We start from the raw sequence: 20159 nt of genomic DNA on the forward strand, positions 1-20159 counted from the left end.
GTTATAGTAATGGGTGTACGATGGGTACGGATGATAAGTGCAATGGGTACGGGTGATAGCTGTGAGCGAAAACGGGTAAGAGGCTGGGCCGTGCGTGGACCAGTGGGTCTACTCATGAGGAGACTTAGTGCTTGCTTGGTTTAATGAAAGGCTAATGAAGGTTTAGGTACGTGCATTGGTGAAAAAGGTACTGAGTCTAGGGATATCTAAAGTTTAGTACGGGTAAGGATGTGTTAAACAAGGCTGGAGCTTGGGTCTTAGTGCTGGTATTAGGGCTGGATGGAGGGTTGGGGGTTGGCTGTGGAGAGGCTTTGGTGGAATGGAGGGGGCTATGGTGGTTTTGGGTAGGTGTGGATACAGTGTTGAATGTAAGAGGGTTGGGGTGAAGGCTCCCTTTGTAAAGGCTCCCTTTGTAAAGGCTCCCCTTTATTTTTATTTGGTGATTCTATAATAATAATCTAAAGCTTTAGTATGCATGTAATAGAGTGTAGGGTAGTGAAGGACTGCAAGGGTAGCGGTGGAGCAGGGTCTAAAAAATTTGGCCTTACCTAGCTTGAATTGCCAGCCATTAATTTGTTCAATTTTGTTTTTTTACCTCTCTTTTTTTATAATTTAATTTTAATAATAATTTTATTTAATTATTAATTAATTAATTATTTATAATAATAATTAATTTAATTAATTCTAAATGATAATAATAACAATAAAATAAAATTAAAAATGATTAACTCAAAACAAGTTTGAACAAATTCAATTCAATTTAATGCTTAAACAAGCTTAAATAAGAACATGTAAATTAAGCATAAAAATCAAATAAGTTCAAATTAATATGGATAAAATTAGGTATTTACAGTTACTCTTCTTTGTATATTTACAAGAATCAAGAATATGATAAAGACATAAACAACAATTTTGTCCAGAATAATGATTCAAAACTTTTCAAAAGTTTTTTTTTTATTTTTTTATTTTTACTTGATTTGATTTTTTTTTATTTGAAAAATTTGATCATTTGAAAACAAATTTGAAAACTCTTTTAAATAAAAACTCAACAACTTTCGAAAATGAAACAAAAGTTTATGCTTGGAGGACTTACAAATCTTAAAACTAAAACAAACTCAGCTCAAAAGATTTACGAATCCTACCTAGAAGACTTAGAGATTACATCTAAAGATCTTATAAATGTCAACAACTTTGAATGCTCTTTCCAATTAGAGGCATTGAAATATTGAAAATTTAAAATATTTTACCTGGAGATCTTATAAATTATGCCTTGAGGTATTAGAGATTCTATATGAAAGTCTTATAAATCTTGAAATCTTTGAATGCTCGTATTAGAGGCGTTGAAACTTTGAAAATTTAAAATGTTTTGCCTAGAGGTCTTGGAGATTATGCTCAAAAGTCTTAGAGATTATGTTTGAAGGTCAGAGATTATGCCAAAAAATTTTACAAATATTTACATTTTTTAATGCACCTCATATTAGAGGCTTTGAATCTTTGAAAATTTAAAATATTTTACCCAAAGGTCTTGACATCTTTGAATGCTCCTCGTATTGAAGGCGTTTAAAATTTGAAAATTTAAAATACTTTACCCAGAGCTCTTAAAAATTATGCCTAGAAGTCTTAAACATTATGCTCGAAAGTCTTACAAATTTCAACATCTTTAAATGCTCCTCATATCAAAGGCTTTGAAACTTAGAAATTTAAAATGTTTTGCTTAGAAGTCTTGGAAATTATGCCCGAAGGTCTTACAAAACTCAACATCTTTGAATGCTCCTTATATTAGAGGCATTGAAACTTTAAAAATTTAAAATGTTTTATCCGAAGGTTTTGGAGATTATTTTAGGTGCTAGATTGACTGGGCTTAACATTGATCTAGATGCCAGCTAGACTGAGCTTAGTGTGCCAACTAAACTAGGCTTAAAGTACCAACAAACTAGGTTTAAAATCTAAATCGTGCTAGCTAAATTACGCTTAGGTGCCAGTTAATTTGAACTTAGATGCCAACTAATCTAGGCTTATGTCTTATCATGTATTGTATCTCATCTTTTTTCATTCATTTTTTTTCAAACTTCTTCTCCTTTTACAGATAATTTTTTCTTCAACTTTTCAAACCTTTTTGATATTTTAGTGTCATGTCAAACTATTTTTTCTTTTTCTTATCTTTTATGATAGACTTCTTTATATCTTTTTGCCCTTTTTTTTACTATTTTTTCTTTCTTTTCCTTTTTTCTAATATTTACAAAGCTGATAAACGAGTCATGACACATATATCTATTTCCATCAAATGATGCAAATGTAAATGTTGATGCGAATGCAAATGTTAATGCAAATGCAAAAATGTGAATGCTTGATGAAAATCTAAGTGACTTTTCATAATGCAAATGCCAAAGTTCCTTTCATGTAAATGCGCTTACAAATATTTTTTTTATGATGCACATGCAATGATGTAAATGCAAATGATTTATGATACAAATGCAAATGCCTTGGTTATGCTGTAGATAATGTAAATGCAAATATTTTTCTCATGATACAGATGTAAGTGATGCAAATACAAATATCTTTTTCATGATATAGATTCGAATGCGAATGTGAATATCTCTTTCATAAGATACATGTCAATACGAATACAAATGATGCAAATGCGAATGTCTTTTTTTTTTTTTTTACTTTTTTAAGGATATTTGTTCAAATTTGCAATGTTTATTTTTCACCAAAAATGATTTCAGTATTCTATATAAAATGCTTAAATAATTTCTAAACTTTTCAAAAATGATCACATAATTCCCCACATAAAATATTTTTGTAATCAATGAGAAAAGTTAAAAACTCATTACTTTCGAAATGTTTAAAAATTGATAATTACTATTTGGAATGCTTTTGGATGGGGGTAATCAATAATTCAATTCTTTTCACTAATGCGCATATCTTAAAGTAAGCTCAACGAGGGTTGCAAGGATTACTTATTGAGCTCACAAAAGAGATCATTTTTTTAAAAGACTTTTCTTTTATTGAAAACATGAAACTTTAATGTGCATCAAAATTAACCATTATTTTTTTGAAAAAGCATTGGGAAGAGAAAAAAGGCTAGTTTTTTTATTTTTACTATTTGGTGAAATTTAAGGTTTTTAATAGGTACTGATCTTTTAAAAGGTTTAGCATCATGAATTTTTATTCTAGATATAACCTTGGAACTCTAAAATTCTTTTGGGGACTTAAAGTGGCTTTAGCTCTAAACTGTATTTTTTGGGTTTTCACTTTAGAGCTATATTTTCTAACAATGAAGAATTTAGTAAAATCTTGCCAATTAATAATAGGTATATACAAGATTTTAAGGACTTAGCTCTTCAATTCAAGTGTTCACATTTTATTAAAATGGATATTTCAAGGTATGTAATGTTACCAAGCTTCAGGGTGCTAAAAGAATGGATAAATAGGCTCAAAATATGTTATTCGAGGTAATTAAGCTAAAGATTTTATGGAGCATTCTTTTGATGAAAAGTTATGTATCTTTTTTTATTTGGTTTTTTCTTTAATTTTTTTAGAAACATTTAACTTCAACATTAGCAATCTATTTTCTAGAATTCTATCTTTTTTTTACTTAAGATTCCAGTTAATGCTTTATTCATTTTTCACCCTAGACACTCATCTGTGAGGTGTATATTTTTTTTTGTTTTTTCTTTTTTTTGGAGACATTTGCTTCAATTTTAGCTTTCTACTTTTTTGAATTTTATCTTTTTTTTACTTAGAATTCTAACTGAAGCTTTATCCATTTTTTGCCCCTAACTTTCATCTCCTAGGTGCATGTCTTTCTTTCTTTGCTTTTCCTCCTTTTTTTTTCTCTTTCTTTTTCTCTTCTTTCTCTTTTTTTTTTTTGAAACATTTGACTTCATCATTAATAAACTATTTTTTTGAGTTTTTGGGATTCTAAGTAAAATCTCATTCACTTTTGCCTTTATCTCTCAACTTTAGGTGCATGTTAGATGCTCTCAATATCAAACACTTTCCTTGAAATTGGTTTTTTGAAGATATTTTTATTTTGTCCCAAGCGTAAAAGACAATCTTTGATCGGGATTTTTTTGAAATAAAAAATTTAATAGGCTCAAATGGGTAGCAATTGAATAATTTTTTTTTTATGTGAAGGATAGAGAAATATGACCATTTATCATTTCAAATGCGATCATTTAGTTAGAAGAGCAAATTATTTAAAGAATGAGATAAAAAGCTTCTTTTTGTTCTTATTTTTTTCTTTATTTTTGTGTTATAACCATCAATCATTTTTGCATGACTAATACCCCATCTTACTTTTCTCTCAAAGCTCTTATGATGGTGAGAATTACACAGTATGGGATGTCCCAAATTTGATCGCATAGTTCATAAAAAGGCTTATTTTTGTTTCGAACTTGTTTGGCATATTTGGTAAAATGATGGGAAAATATATTAAAGCATGAAACAAATTATCTTAGATGAGAAAGAATTTGCTTCTTTTAGTTAATGTGCCTTAAAACGTGAAACATGAGCTACTTGAGAGAGAAGGTTTAGGCATTTTTCATGTCTATGATCATTAAAAGAATTTCGATGATTCAATCATATGGTAAAATTTGACAGACATTAAATTTTCGATTAAAATTTTGAAAGAGTATCTCGCTTAGTTTTCAAAATTTAAAATGAAAATTTCAAAATTGGTTTTTTTTGTTCATTGCCTAAGAAAAAATTATTATCTCAATATATCAAATGATGACATGGTTCACAAGTTGAAATTCATATCCCTTAAAAGATTATGACTAATAAGTGAAGTTATTCAAAAAGATTAAAGCATAACTGCAGTCAAGGAAATGTGAGAAGGTATTAGATGAGTTTATTTTTTAATAGTAATCACCAATTACTTTGAGATTTTAGCTATTTAAAAAAGCGTATATTTCCCTTTGAAAAGGCCTATTTTCTCCAAAATTTTTTTATTTTACTTTGATCTTAAAAATCGCTTATATGAAATTTTATTCTTAAACAATTGCAAATAAAAAATTTTTCTTTTCTTTTTTGCAAAACACTTTTCATTTTATGATTTTGAATATTAATTATAAGGGATTATTATTCAAACAATTGCATAAAAATAAAATTTCATAGAAAAATTGAAAGCGTTTATTTTTTTCAAAATAAAGTTCAACAATATTAAATTAAATAACTTCTAAAGATACCATACACATGCCACACACAAAAGGTCAAAAGTTCAAATAAAAACTAGTATATCTTGATTTTTCAACACTCGAAACCGTCTCTCACATTTTAACCCTTCACATTTTGTAACTAGATAGAGCTAACTTAGTTTTAGAGTCAAAATATCACTCTTGATAAGATCTTCAATATTTTTTTAAACTATCTATATTTTTTAGTTGAGTGGCTGATTAACCCCATATGATAAACATTCTTTCCATTAGCACATAACTCTTTGTCAATGGATTTGGTGTTGTTTTCAGAGGCACATGAGTGAGGTACCGACCTTCTATTAGCAAGGATAAAAGGTAAGAAATAGGGATTAAAAGTTTTTCTTAGTCATTTCTTAGTCTTTTGTTATTCTTTATTAGTCGGATAGCAAGCTCAAGTGTAGGGATAAGACCGTGAATGGTCATTTGAGGATGAAAATTTGTTAGAAAACCCAAATGCTAGCTTGGTTGACAAAAATATTGGCTTTGAGAGATACTGCCTATAACAGAAAAGTGGGGTTGATAAAAAGGATAAGAATTGCATAGGATAAAGTTTTTGGGTTGATGCCCTTTAAGTGTGATTACTTGCATCTCCCCTTCATTTTTTTTCGATGTATTTTTTTTTAGCATTAATTGCATCTTTCAACTTAATCTTGCTATTCTTGATTGCATTTTCTATCATTTTCTTGGTAATTACCATGTTAGCAAAGTTTTTAAAGATATTCCTAATCATTCTTTTGTAATAAGAAGTGTTTAGGAAATTGACAAATAGAACAATAATTTTTCTCTAACAAGGGTGATTGTACTTGGGCTACCATATTTTTCATCTGTATGCATATTCTTTGAAAGTTTTGGTTACCCTTTTCTTCATGTTCTGTAGAGACAATCTATCCGGTATTGTATCTTCAACATGCTTGTATTGTGCTAGGAAGTCCCTAGCCAAATCATTCCAGAAGCAAATTCTACTTTGATCTAGTTAGGCATACCACCTTATTGTAGACCGGTGATACTATCTTGAAAATAATAGTTCAACAACTTATTATCATAAAGGTACCTAGTCATCTTTCGGTAATATATAATGATGTGTGCTGAGGGGCATTTTGTTCCATCACACTTCTCAAAATCTAGGGCTTTAAATTTTGATGAAATGACAATATCAAGCACTAGACTAAGTTCGTTGGCATCAACACTGTCATATATATCATGGCTTTCAATTGCCTTCAATCTCTCTTCTAACATGTCATATTTATCTTTCATCATTTTATCTCCTGATGAATCTGGTACTCTTTTTAGTTACCCCTATTTTTTAAGATTATCTTTCACATTAGGCATAACAATAAGATCATGAAGGGTAGGCCTAGGATTGACATTCATTTGAACTGGTGGTAAGTTCACATAAGTACCAATATAAGGTTGATGGGTTATTGGAGATGTTTATGACATATAGGGGTCTTGAATATATGGATATATGAATCCAAGTGGACACATTAGTTCTTCAACAGTTGTTTTTACCCTGCCCCATGTGTTCCAACAATTCTTTTTTCTTTTGTCAAACCTGTTAACATTTGTTTTAATTCTACTAACTGTCTGTCCATATTCTGTTGTATTCCTGTAATTGTTTCCCTAATCTTTCATTGGGCCTTTTCATTTTGTCTATTTGACTTGCATTTTTATTTTTCATGATTCTAGTCAAGCTCAAATGTTGTAAGTACACAAATTTAACTGATCTTATTTCTTAGGATGTGCTATCCTTGAACATTTTATTAATTATCAAAAGTAAAAAATGCATGACATGAATTCTATTATTAAAATTTTCAAAAATATCTTTTTACTTCAAAGGTTTGATGAACGCATACTCACAATCATAATTTCTTATCCTTAGCTGGCATGAAAAGCAATGAATTCAAACAAATTATGCATGATATGTAAGTCAAATTTTATTATTGTTATTGATAAGGAGCTTAAATTCTATTTTATTTTTAGGTTGAGTTATTTAAAGACATTCTTTTACCTCAAAAGTTTAATAAAAGCATATATACCACCATTTTTTTCATGGGCCCATTTAGGTGTACAATTATTTTAAAAAATGAAATGTAAACAGAGACATCCATTTTATAGAAAATTCAAGTCAAGTAAAGTTTTCATTTATTCCCAAAAGTTTCAAGTTTATACATCAAGAACCATTTTAAGACTAGGGTCATAAAGTGCTGGATTTACTTATACTCCAATTTGCCTCGTCTAAAAAATCCAAAAAAAATTGACTATGATTGTTTTTGGGGATAAACTTTTGCTTTTAAGCTTTTACTTTTTATTCATTATCTTGGTCAATTTGACTACTGCTTACAGCACTGCTTGTTATCTCAGTATGGATTAATGAAGGATTTTTGTAAATAGTTAGCTTCATTTTAGTGTCAAAACCCAAATATCCAACTTTCATCAATCCCTGTACTTTATATTTCAAAAACATCCAATTTTCCAGTGAATGGCTCATAATGCCAAAGTGGTATTCATATCGGGCATTGGGGTCATACCATTTGGGATAAAGAGGTTTGAGGGGTTAATAGAGACAAGGGTGATGAGATAGCTTTCCCAGAATAATGGGTATAAATCTATGTAGGACATGAGTATTAGGTCAGTAGGGATTTTTCTTTTAGTGTTAGTGGTGCGAAAGTTTTTTTGTTATATAGTTGGGTTGCTTTGTTGGAAAAATGGTGCTATAGTTGGTGTTGGAGTGAATTAAGAAACACTAGGTAAAAAATTAGGTTAAGAAGGTGGTGATGGGATAACATGCTGAACAAGTGTTTGTAAAATGTAAGGTGGTGGGCATGAATTCAGGTGTGGAATTCTTAGAGGTTAGTTGGGGGCCTAATCCTAGGCACTTGAAAATGAGATAAAAAATAGTCATGAAAAAGACTTAAGTGTAGTTTGAACTCGGGATAGTTGGTGAGGATTGTTTAAAGCTAGGTGATTCCATCTTGGAAATTAGACTTTTGAGTTCAATAATTTGTGTGACTAATTCACCCATTTCTCTATTGAGCTCGCCCAAACTTTGGTCACTATTTGAATCACCCAATGCCTTAGTATGCTCGAGAAAAGTATTGGAACTAACAGGAGTCGATTGATTTTGATTTGATGGAATTGAAAATGATAACGACCCTTGAAAAGTAACAAACTTAACCATACCACTACTTTTAACCATTTCTATCAATTAAGCAATCGTTTCTTCACTCCTAAAGTTTGAGTCAAAATTTCTCTTGATTTAATTCTAATGCACTAATTTTGCTTCAATTGATCTCCCATTTTCACCATTCTGATTCCCACCAAAATAGACATTTTATTCTGGGACTTAGACAAAAAATTCTATATTATTACCCTTATTGAATGAATGCCACAAAATAATTTCTAACTTATATGGCACACATAGCATTTTTATAAATATGACAATGATGCCTAAAAAATGTGATGAAAACATCAAAATGCCTAAAATAATGAATTTTCATATGTACAGGCTCCAAATGATAAAAATTTAATCATCCATAAATGTATAGCCAAGGAATGTAATGTTATGTTGTAGGGATGGTGGGATATGAAACGCAATGCATGTTCTATGAATCCATGTGCATGAAATGCAACAACATACCACATGAGTAACGAGATATACTTCTATGACTAATGAAACATACTTGTATGAAATGCATTGACCTATGATATGCATGCGATATATTTACATAGAATGCAATACATGTGTTGTGTTGGCCTAATGAGGTTGACATTGCCTTAAAATATGTAATGAAATGGAGTGCATGCACTACCTATTAAGATATGCATGGGATGTATGCGCATAAAATGAAATGTATATACTATTTATTGATGTGGATGGGATGAAATACATGTATTATCTTATTATAATGTGTATAAGATGAGTGCTTGTACTACTTATTAAGATGCCTGAAATGTAATGTATGTACTATCTATTAGGATGCATGAGATAGGGTGTATCTAATATCCTATTATTATTCTTATATTTAACATGATAAAAATGTATGTAAAAGATCAAATAAAAATGTGAAAGATGAAACAACATTCAAATTTAAAATTCTTTTTTTTTTTTAGAAAAAAGAAAAATTTTAAAAATACACTTTTTTTTATCACACAGAATAACTAGGATTCGAAGATTTTTGCTTTTTTTTTTTCATTAATTTATATCTAGCCAATAAACAAAGAATTCAAGAAAAACCTTTATTTTTGAAAATTTTTGTTTGTTTTTTTTTTTTTGTTGGATAATGCTAAAAAAAATTCCTTCATTTTATTTTAAAGCCTTTTTTGAAAATGCAAAATTTAAATAACCACCAAATGAATAAACTACATGTCAAAAGAAAATTTTATTTTCTTTTTTTTTTTCAAGAAAATGCTTTTCTTTCATTATCTATTTCTTTTCTTTTTTTAAATTTTAATGCATATTTTGGTTATTTCTCCAAAAAGGTCGATAAAGTTCTATCGAAGGTTGGTCTATAAAGTTCATTATATACTAAGTGAGGATTTATATGTTTAAAGATTCCTAAATTGTTTATCACTAGCATTTGCACAGAACTAGTAAGGCATCATAATCCATAAGCTACGAACACAAAAGGGTTCAACTTGAGTAAGAGTATTTTGCTTGTCATTATAAAGGTTATCATTTCATGAGAGTATAGGTAGTCTACTCACTCCTAAAAGTGACAGAGTTTGGGTATAAAACTCGTGCATAATATGGATGTGTCGTATCTAAATGAGAGAATATAACATTAAAACCTAACTTTAAATGCCTTACAATCGATCAAGAATAATATAAAAACATAAATAATAAATGAATAAATAACATAATTAGAATGAAATACATGTAAAATTTTTTATTACTATTGTTATTAAAAAAATCAAAACCAAGAAAATTAGAGTTAGATATCAATTAAGACCATTAAATCAAAATTGAGAATAACACATAATTAATTTTTTAGCCTAACTCTCTTAAAAAAATGACATATTCAGCGGAGTCGCTAAGCTGTCGTAATGATTTTTTAGGCTGTTAAATGAATTTGAAAACAAAAAGGAATTGCCACTAATATTTTTTGACTAAGTGTGATTGATCACTTATTAAAATATATCATTTAATAAAATATTAAAATTAATTAAAACTTTATCAAAAAGATAATTTTTAGGTCTGTGAAAATGTTTGGGTTTGGGATTCAATTATGCGTGGATAAGGATTAGCATCCCTACAATGCCTACTTAAAACGAAACCAATTAATTATGTATTATCCTTTAATTTAAACTAATATAATCTTAATTTTGGTATTTACAAATTATCTTTCTTAATTTTCTTTATTATAAAAAAATATTATTATTATTATTATTATTTAAATATTTTTTCTATTTTTTGAAAAATAAATAAAAACCATGCATATTGAAAAATTCTTAAAAATATTTCAATTCTTTAGCAATGTTAATAGGAACTCTCTCACCGAAAGAATTTTTAAGAATCTTTATTAGATTTCTAAAAAATTCTATCTTTGGTGGTTAATATTTATCATCAAGATTTATATTTAATAAGCAGATTATAGAATAATGATATGTAATATTTTCTAAAATTTATTTTTTATATTAAAATAAGAAATCGTTATCAAAAATTATTCTAAATATTTCAATGTATTAGTGACATTTTAGATAAATTTTCTTACTTAAAGATTCCTAAAAAATCACTACTTAGATTTTTTTAAAGTATCATCATTAAGATTTTTCGTTTACTTTTATAACAATTAATATTTAAAAATCATGCAATAATACAATTATCTATAAATTTATTTCTTAAAAAATGCATACTTTTATAAATAATTTATATATTTATATATTTTTATCCTTTTAAAAAAATTGTTCAAATTAAAAAAAATAAAAATATTTATATTAAAAAAAATTCCTAAATATTTCAATATTTTAATTAATTTTAAAAATTTTTTCTCACTTAAAAATTTTCAAAAATCATCGGATTTCCTAAAGTCCTATGTCAAAAGATTTTTTATTTCTAAAAAGTTATATATATTTTTAGCAATACTTTTTTTTCTTTTTTAACATGTACTATTTAAAATTTTATAATTTACATGTACATAAGTGAATAAATAACTTAATAAAAATATAAAAAAATAATAAAAAAAGAAAATTACCCAAAAAAACTTATCAAAGCCATTCAACAGTTCGAAAGCGGTTCAACTCGACTAAGGTGAGGTTTAGGTGATTCTTTGTCATTCAACTGAACTTGCACTAGGCTATTGGATAGTGGGAGCATTGTCTGACACGCGAGCATTCACCTTTTTTTTACTATACTATAAAACGCATTATTTTTTAAAATTTACTGCCTGTTTCAAAAAAAAAAAAAAAAAACCTAACCTTCTTAAAAAAATTCCAAAACAGCTGGCCCTGATTCTAGAATTCGGCGGCTGATTGTCGCACCACCGTCGCCCCGACCATCAGTCGCCACCCTTAGTCGATGCCTTTTCAGCCTAAAATTTTATCGACCGTTTTCCTGATCCTCCTCTTCTCGTTTTTGACCTTTATTTTCTATAAACATTGCTCGATTTTTCTAGATTTGAACTTCAAGTTCAAAACTTCAAACTGTGGAAAGCTACCATGCCACCGTCTGATCTCGTGAAGTTTGGATATGTTGCTACCCTTTCTTAGGTCAACCTTTTCACCATTCCTGATCGTCAAAAATTTGGTCGCTGCTGCAGGTTCCCCTGCCTCCTTCATTTTTTGTGTTTTGTCGAATTTGACTATATATTTTTTTTACAAGGTGGCTTTAGCGCTGCTGGGTTCCTTCCTTAGGGGAAGACTCTGTGTGTGTGTGTGTGTTTTTTTTTTTTTTTTTTATAGGTTTTGGGTAAAGACTGGGTATGGTGGCTAGGTAAGGGCTGTCACGATGGAGCATGGTGGTTTTGTGGTGGAGGCTGAGTTAGGGGATGAAAAAAGAAAGTGGGTTTTTTGGGGTTAGTCATTTTTAGAGGTTGGGGAAACGATTGAGTCTGTTTTTGTCATGGGGTGTTGTGGTTGAAAAGGCAATATGTGCTGGGGAGAAGGGACTTGGTTTGAGGGTTGTTTGAAACAAGGGGCTTTTGGTGATGGAGGGGGTAGGCCAGGGCTCGGGATGGTGTTGCTTGGCAGAAGATCTGGGGATGGTGTTGGTTGACAGGCTGTGGTGATGGGTTTATGGTGGGTATGGGTGATAGGTGCCGTATGTATGAGTGATAGGTGTGGTGGCTATAAGGCTGGGCCATGTCAGGACTGGTGGCCCTACTCGTGAGGGGACTTGGTGCTTGTTGGGTTTAATAAAGGGCTGATGGAGGTTTAGGTACGTTCATTAGTGAAGGGGGTATTAAGGATGTCTAGAGCTTGGTACGAGCAAGGATGTGTTGAGTAGGGCTGGAGCTTGGGTCTTGGTGCTGGTACTGAGGCTAGATGAAGGGTTGGGGGGTTGGTTGTGGAGAGGCCCTGGTGGAATGGAAAAGGCTGGGATGGTTCTGGGTAGGTGTGAATGCGGTGTTGAGAGTAGTGTCTCTCTAGTTGGAGGGCTGGGGTGAAGGCTCCCTCTTAAAGGCTCCCCTCCTTTATTTTTGTTTAGTGATTTTGTAGCAACAGTCCAAAGCTTCAGTATGCTGGTGTAGTGAAGTGCAAGGTAGTGGTGAACTACAAGGGTAGTGATGGAGCAGGGTTTGAAAAATTTGGCCTTATCTGGCTTGAATTGCCAATCATTAATTTGTTCATTTCTGTTTTTTTGCTCCTTTTTTTTTGTTATTTAATTTTAATAATAATTTTTAATTAATTATTTATCTATTTTATTTGTAATAATAATTAATTTAATTAATTCTAAATAATAACAATAAAATAAAAATAAATAATGACTAACTCGAAACAAGCTTGAACAAATGCAATTCAATTTAATGCTTAAACTAGCTCAAATAAAAACATGCAAATTATGCATAAATGTTGGCAGATCGAATGTTAGTCGTGTTCATCAATTTCATGTGTGTGATAGGCGCTTGTGTGTGCTGAATGCATTATAAGGTCAGGGCATGCATCTTCTTAATAGTAATTACTTTTAGGAGAGCTGATAGTACCTGAGGTTTTAAAAGTGGTATCAAGCCAAGGTTAAGGGTTCGAGTCTCGATGGTGTTGTTAGGGGAGAGATTGTTAGCAGATCGAAGGTTGGTTGCGTCTATTAACTCCATGTTCTCGAACGTCGTAGGTGTTTATGTGTGCTAAATGCACTATAAGGCTAGAGTGTGCGCTTTTCTAATAGTAATTTCTTTTGGGAGAGTTAATAGCGCTTGAGGTCTTAAATGATATTGTTAGCCTTGAATTGATCATAGTTTTTGAATTGACAAAACAAAAATTTGCCTAAATTGAATCAAATTTATTTAATCTCAAATTGAATATTTTTTCAGCATTTTATCTTGCCAAAAATACTTTTGAACCAAAACAAAGCACATTTAGAAAACAAAAATGAACTTTGGACAAATTGGGGTAGAAGGGATCGATCCCTTCACATGACTGGATCGATCCTCTAGCTAAAGAAATCAATCCATATTTCTTCCAATAGCTTATCTTGAGCAAGTTTTTCTAAAATCAATTGATCCCCTCCCTATAGGGATCAATTGGTTAAGGTTTCATCTTACAAATTGAGGTTAAAAATTTACAGAAGAGATTGATCATCCTACAAAGGGATATATTACCTAGGATAAGGGATTGATTAGGTACCTTACTTGATCGATCGGGTAGTCTTATAATACACAAAAATGGCCTTCATTTTATTTGACTCAATTGTTCCTTTATATAAGAGGATCGATCCTATGGAGTCTAGAAAGGCTCAATGGCTATTTTTTTGTTTGAAATGTTGTAAGCGCCTAACATTTAATGCAAGCAATGGTTATCTTTCACTCTCAACATATAAATGAAGGTTTCCCACTACATTTGAAGACATGAAGAGCTAGAAAAAGTTATTGCTTCCCTCTATCATCTTCTTCAAGCATTAAAAAGCATTATAGTGTGAGAAAAGTACAAAAAATTTTGTTGTATTTGTTTTTCTCTTGATTTGTACTTCAAACTAGCAAACACCTAACTTTAGAGAAGTTTTTTGAGTTTGCAAAACATTTAAAAACTTGTATTATGAGGTTTTGAGCTTAAGAGTAAAGATAACCCCTAAGAGATTATGTTGTTGATTGTATAGAGCTTTGAAAAGCTAAGTTGTAACATTCAATACATAGTGGCTTGAATTTCTTGGTAAGTGAGGTTAAGGGAGAGAACATAGGTGCCTAAAGGAAGAGTTGAACCCTTATAAATTTTGGTGTTTGATTTTATATTTCTATCTCTTGCTTTTAAGATTATTAGTATACTCATATTTGTTATATTTATTTGTATAGAAAAATTGATTTGTGAAATTTGTGCTTATTGGATATTGAATTTTGAAAATTTTATTATCAATTAATTCACCCCTTCTTGGTTTATTTTAAGTTTTTAAGCTAACAATAAAAATCAAATAAGTTTGAATTGATTCGGACAAAATTGGGTGTCTACACGTGGAACCATGAAATCAAATATTATCCTATTTAATTTGCTAAACTAAAATATATGACATAGAATATATATTTCTATATACATTACAAGAAAATAAATATTTAGCAACTTTATTTTACAATGACTGAAAATATTGTTGTGAAATATTGGTATATTTATAACGATTTTTTATAATCATTATTTAATTAAATTTTTTAATATTTTAAACAACATTAAATATTATCATTGTGAATTTTTCCTATATTTGTACAACAACAAAAAGTTATTATGAAAATTTATTTTATTTGTAACGATTTTTCAACATCGTTACTTAAGTTATTTTTTAATATTTTATAGAACGACAAATAAAAGTTGTTGCGAAAAATTTTATCATATTTGTAACGACAACAAAATGTTGTAGCCATTTTTTTTATTTAAAATGATTTTTCAATGTCGATACTTAACTTATTTTTAATATTTTATATAATGACAAAAAAAATTGTTACAAAAAAATTTATAATATTTGTAACAATAACAAAATGTTGTTGTGAAAACTTATTTTTTTTGCAATCATTTTTCAATATTGTTGGTTAAGTTTTTTTTTTTTTATATTTTATGCAATGACAAAAATTGTTATTATAAAAATTCTTATCATATTTATAACAATAAAAATTTATTGTTGCAAAAACTTATTTTATTTACAATAATTTTTCAATGTCATTGCCTAAGTTATTTGTTTAATATTTTGTACAACGATAAAAATGTTGTTTAAAAATTTTTATCATATTTGTAATGATAAAAAATTATTATTACCAAAAATTGTTTTATTTACAATAATTTGTCATTGTCATGGCTTAATTTATTTTATTTAATATTTTTATACAAGGACAAAATAAGTTGTTATGAAAATATTAATCATATTTATAACGATAAAAAGAATTATAATAAATTTTGATAGGTTTGCACCAGAAAGTTTACGTGCACCATTTAAAACAAAGGAAAATCAATAAAAAAAAAAAAACTATTACAAGAAAAATTGACAATTATGTCTAAACTGTATCCATTTTATTAAGTTATCAAAAAATAAAAGTAACATGCAAAATATTACTAAATATTAAAAAATGATATTGGTCTAATACAAGTAATTTGTTTATATAAATGAAATCACATAAAGTAAACTTAATCATCAGACAAATATGAGTCAATATTGATATTCTCATCAGAGTCTTCGCCTACAACCAAGTCCATAGTGAACTCATCATCATCATCCTTTACAATGAACACCACATTGGATGCAATTGCATTCATCATTATTTCTATATCTTTTGCTACCTCAACAGGAATTATTTGCCCAGTTATGTCATCCTTTTGCAGCGTAGTAACTTTAGTTGTATCATCCAATGATACTGTTGTTCAATCATATTCATCACACTTATCTTGTTGGTAAATTTTTTCATCATCAACCAAATCATTTGCCTCATTAATGGCAATTAAGATGTTATATAAATCACACAAAAGAGCCTCATCATAACAAGCTAATAAGGATCTTTTAGTTCTTGAACAAAATAGACTAGCTCTACTTGGGATGCTAGCACAAATGGCTCATGTGTGTTTAGTGTGATTCATATTAACACTTATAAAACCATAAACGTCAATATTAAATCCAGTGTTTTTATGTAAAATATCCTACCAATCACATTTACATGCCACTATATTATTTCCCCTAATATACTATAACTCATATATATTTATCAAAACACTATAATATTCTTTGTCAAGAGAATTATTATCTCCATGTACCATTACTCCATTATTTTGAGTTTTTCAGTTTCTTTCACAATCACGCATGTAAAATCTAAAACCATTCACTATGTAGTCATTGTATCCTATAACAATATGAAAAGGAGATTGTGCCAAATTAAGCAAGTCAATTCCAACAGTTCCCTTAGTATGTAATTCAAACACATATCAAATTATGGAACAAATTAATAAATTGTATGGAAACAAATAGAAATACGGTTAAAGTTTAAACAAAAATCAATTTATAATTAGTATGGATATAAAGGATAAAAATCATTACATACCTATTTATAAAATGAATTAAGAAATTCAACATTATTTCTCTCTTTCATATTTCTACAAGAAGTATTTTTCAACAGCTCCTTGTGTTTTTCGCAAAATAAAATTAATAATAATTGAATTTTGTTAAAAAAATGTAATGAACAAATCATGGTTGATATAACATACTCTATAAAAGGTAATAATACTTCATCACAAATATTTAGGACATATGAATGGTCTTGATTTAACTCTATCAAAGTAAGCCATTCACTATACCCTTCCTTGTAGTATGACGCACTTTGACAAAAATCTTAAGGCCATCATTCAATAAAGACATGTGACAACCATCATCATTGTGCATTGTTTGACTAAACTTGGTGTCAATATCTCCAAATACTTTAAACAAAAGGTAAAACATTCATCAACTAGATATTCTGCAACAATTAATCCTTTTGGGCATGCCTTGTTGTGACAATATGACTTTAATTTCCATAGGCACCTAATAATTATGACTTTAATTTCCTTAAGTACCTAATAATTAAGCAGTTCAGTTAATGAATGTTTAACTAAATTATAATTTGCATAAAAAATGACAAACAATAATATAGTGAAAATTTGAAAATTTGCTTTCAATAGGATACATCAATTGGAAAGTTATTGTACTAAGAAATTTACTCTCATAGGGTAAATGCACTATCAAGTACACCATAACATCAAAGAAAGAAGGGGGAAAATCATCTCATAGTTACACAATGTTAAGACTGTCTACTTTTATAAGTGATCAAGATCATCAACATCAAGACTCCTAAAGTATAAGTCTAAAAAAAAAGTAATTAATTCGACTAAAGGATTACAAACTTGTTTAGGTAACAATCCATATATAACCAAAGGAAGAAGCTTCTCTAATAACACATGGCAATCATGACTCTTCATGGATGATATCTTTTTTTCCTTATCAGTAACACGTTGAGAAATATTAGACAAACATCCATTAAGAGTTTTTAAATTCATCAATAAGCTGCACATACATAAAGCATAACAAGCAGTTGGCATTCGAATATTTGCTTTGTCTAAAACTGGATGAAGTTCTAATCTTATACCCATATTTATTAAATCATAACGAGACTTTAAAGTGTTTTTATTTTTCCTTTTGATATTCATTAATGTTCTAAGTATGTTGTCACATACATTCTTTTTAATGTGCATGACATCTAAATTATGACGCAAAGTAAGTGTTTTCTAGTAGGGCAATTGAAAGAAAATGCTTTTTTCCTTCCAATTAAAAACACTATTAGTTGTACCATACTTTTTTTATCATTGCTTTACCTGATGTACACTATTGGAACAAATAAAAATGCCTTGGCACTTTTTCACCATCCAATTGTTTTGGTGCTTGTTTGAACTTTTTTCTTCTGTCATACGATGCTTCATTTTTCTCCACTTGTGGTTTTTAGGTAAAAATCATCTATGACACATGTACCACACTTTACATGCACCGTTAAATGAAAGAGAAATAGTGTTTTTATGGCATAAAGGGCATGTAAGATATCTTTTTGTTTACCACCTTAATAGATATATATAGATAGAAAAATCACTAATCATCCATAAAACTGCCGCATGCAAATTAAAATTTGGCTTACTATAAGAATCATATTTGTCAAATCCTTCTTCTCATAATTGCTTGAGCTCTTCAATCAGTGGTTGCAAAAACACATCTATATCTATTATTGGAGATTTAAGTCCTGGGATAAGAAATGAAAGCATAAAGTATGGTTCTTCGTACACATCTAAAGAGGTAAATTATATAAAATTAGTACTATAAGCCAAATACTATATTGTAAGCTCTTGTTCTTAAAAGGTTGGAACCTATCACAAGCTAAACCAACTCTCACGTTTCTAGGATTAGAAGCAAGTGTAGTATGTTGTTCATCTAATAACCTTCAAGTAATAAAGTTTGTAAGATGTCTCAATCTCTCATTATATATCCATTTTTCATTGTGCCACCTCATGTAAGATGCCATCTTTTCTGACATATATAGCCTTTGTAATTGGAACTTAAGAGGAAAATATCTCAAAATTCTTGAAGGATATTTTAACTTTCTACAGTTGACTTTCATCTAGATGAATGGCAAATTAGACATTTATTTGCATTTTCAATACCTGACTTATTGATACAAACTAACCCCGTGACTTTTAGGTGTTATTTCTGCTATGTAAACAAGTACCTATTTGTTGTGAAAAGTTTAGTTGCCATAATACATCTCATTGTGTATGAATTGCAAACCTCATTACAATTAGCACATAACAGATCATCACAATTTCAAATTCGATTGACAGCCTCTTAAGGAACAATAAACCAATTATTCCTTTGCGAGCAAAGTTTGAAGTTATATTATGTGGAACATAGTCACATAATGCTAAGGCTTTTTTATTGTTTGTTATAAAAATGTTCACCATTCAGGATGTTTTACTTCGGTCAAACATCATGGGTTACAAAAAGTTGCCAATAACAAAGTGTTGAATTTTGATCAAACTAAATGGCTAAGACATAAAACGCACCATTTAAAACTTTGGTAACCATTTATCTTTTAAAACCTCTATTTCATAGCTATATATCCCTCATTATACCTCAACCAATAGCCTTCATCAACCTACAATTTATTTTTCAAAAGTCTTTCATAAATCAAACACCCCCATAACATTGATTCTTTCATGCTTCATAACCTCATAGATTTTGGCCTTCTGTACAAAACCTTATTATAATTTGTTTTCTTTGTTTTGGTAAAAGCTCTGCTTTTTAAACATGATAAATTTTTTTGCTTTGATCTCTATTTTAGCAAATCTCTATTTTATATTTTGTTTTCTATCGTAATTTGTTGTTTTATTTGTGGGTATATTTTTTTCCAAGTGATTTATGGTTTACTACAAGAGATCATGCTTCCAAGTTTGTCATCATCGATAGTAAAACTTAGTAGTGGTTCAAAACCATAAATCATTTATTTTACTATTTTTCATTTTTTTAAAGCATTATCGTTCAACAAATCAACTTTTTGTTTTATAAGATATATGTTTTCTATTTAGTTTTGATCATAGTTTGATGATAAATGTTTTCAGCTTGGATCTTTATTTTGGTAAATCTCTATTTTATATTTTGTTTTCGACCGTAATTTGTTGACTTTTCTATGGGCAAATTTATTTCTAGGCAATTTATGGTTCACAACCAGAGATCATGCTTCCAAGTATGTCATCATCGACGATAAAACTTAATAGGGTTCAAATTCATAGATCATATATTTTACTCTATTTTCATGTTTTTTAAAGCAT

Source organism: Durio zibethinus, chromosome 2, assembly GCF_047325235.1.
Source record: "Durio zibethinus cultivar Kanyao isolate XHJ-2024 chromosome 2, ASM4732523v1, whole genome shotgun sequence".
NCBI lineage: Eukaryota > Viridiplantae > Streptophyta > Magnoliopsida > Malvales > Malvaceae > Durio > Durio zibethinus.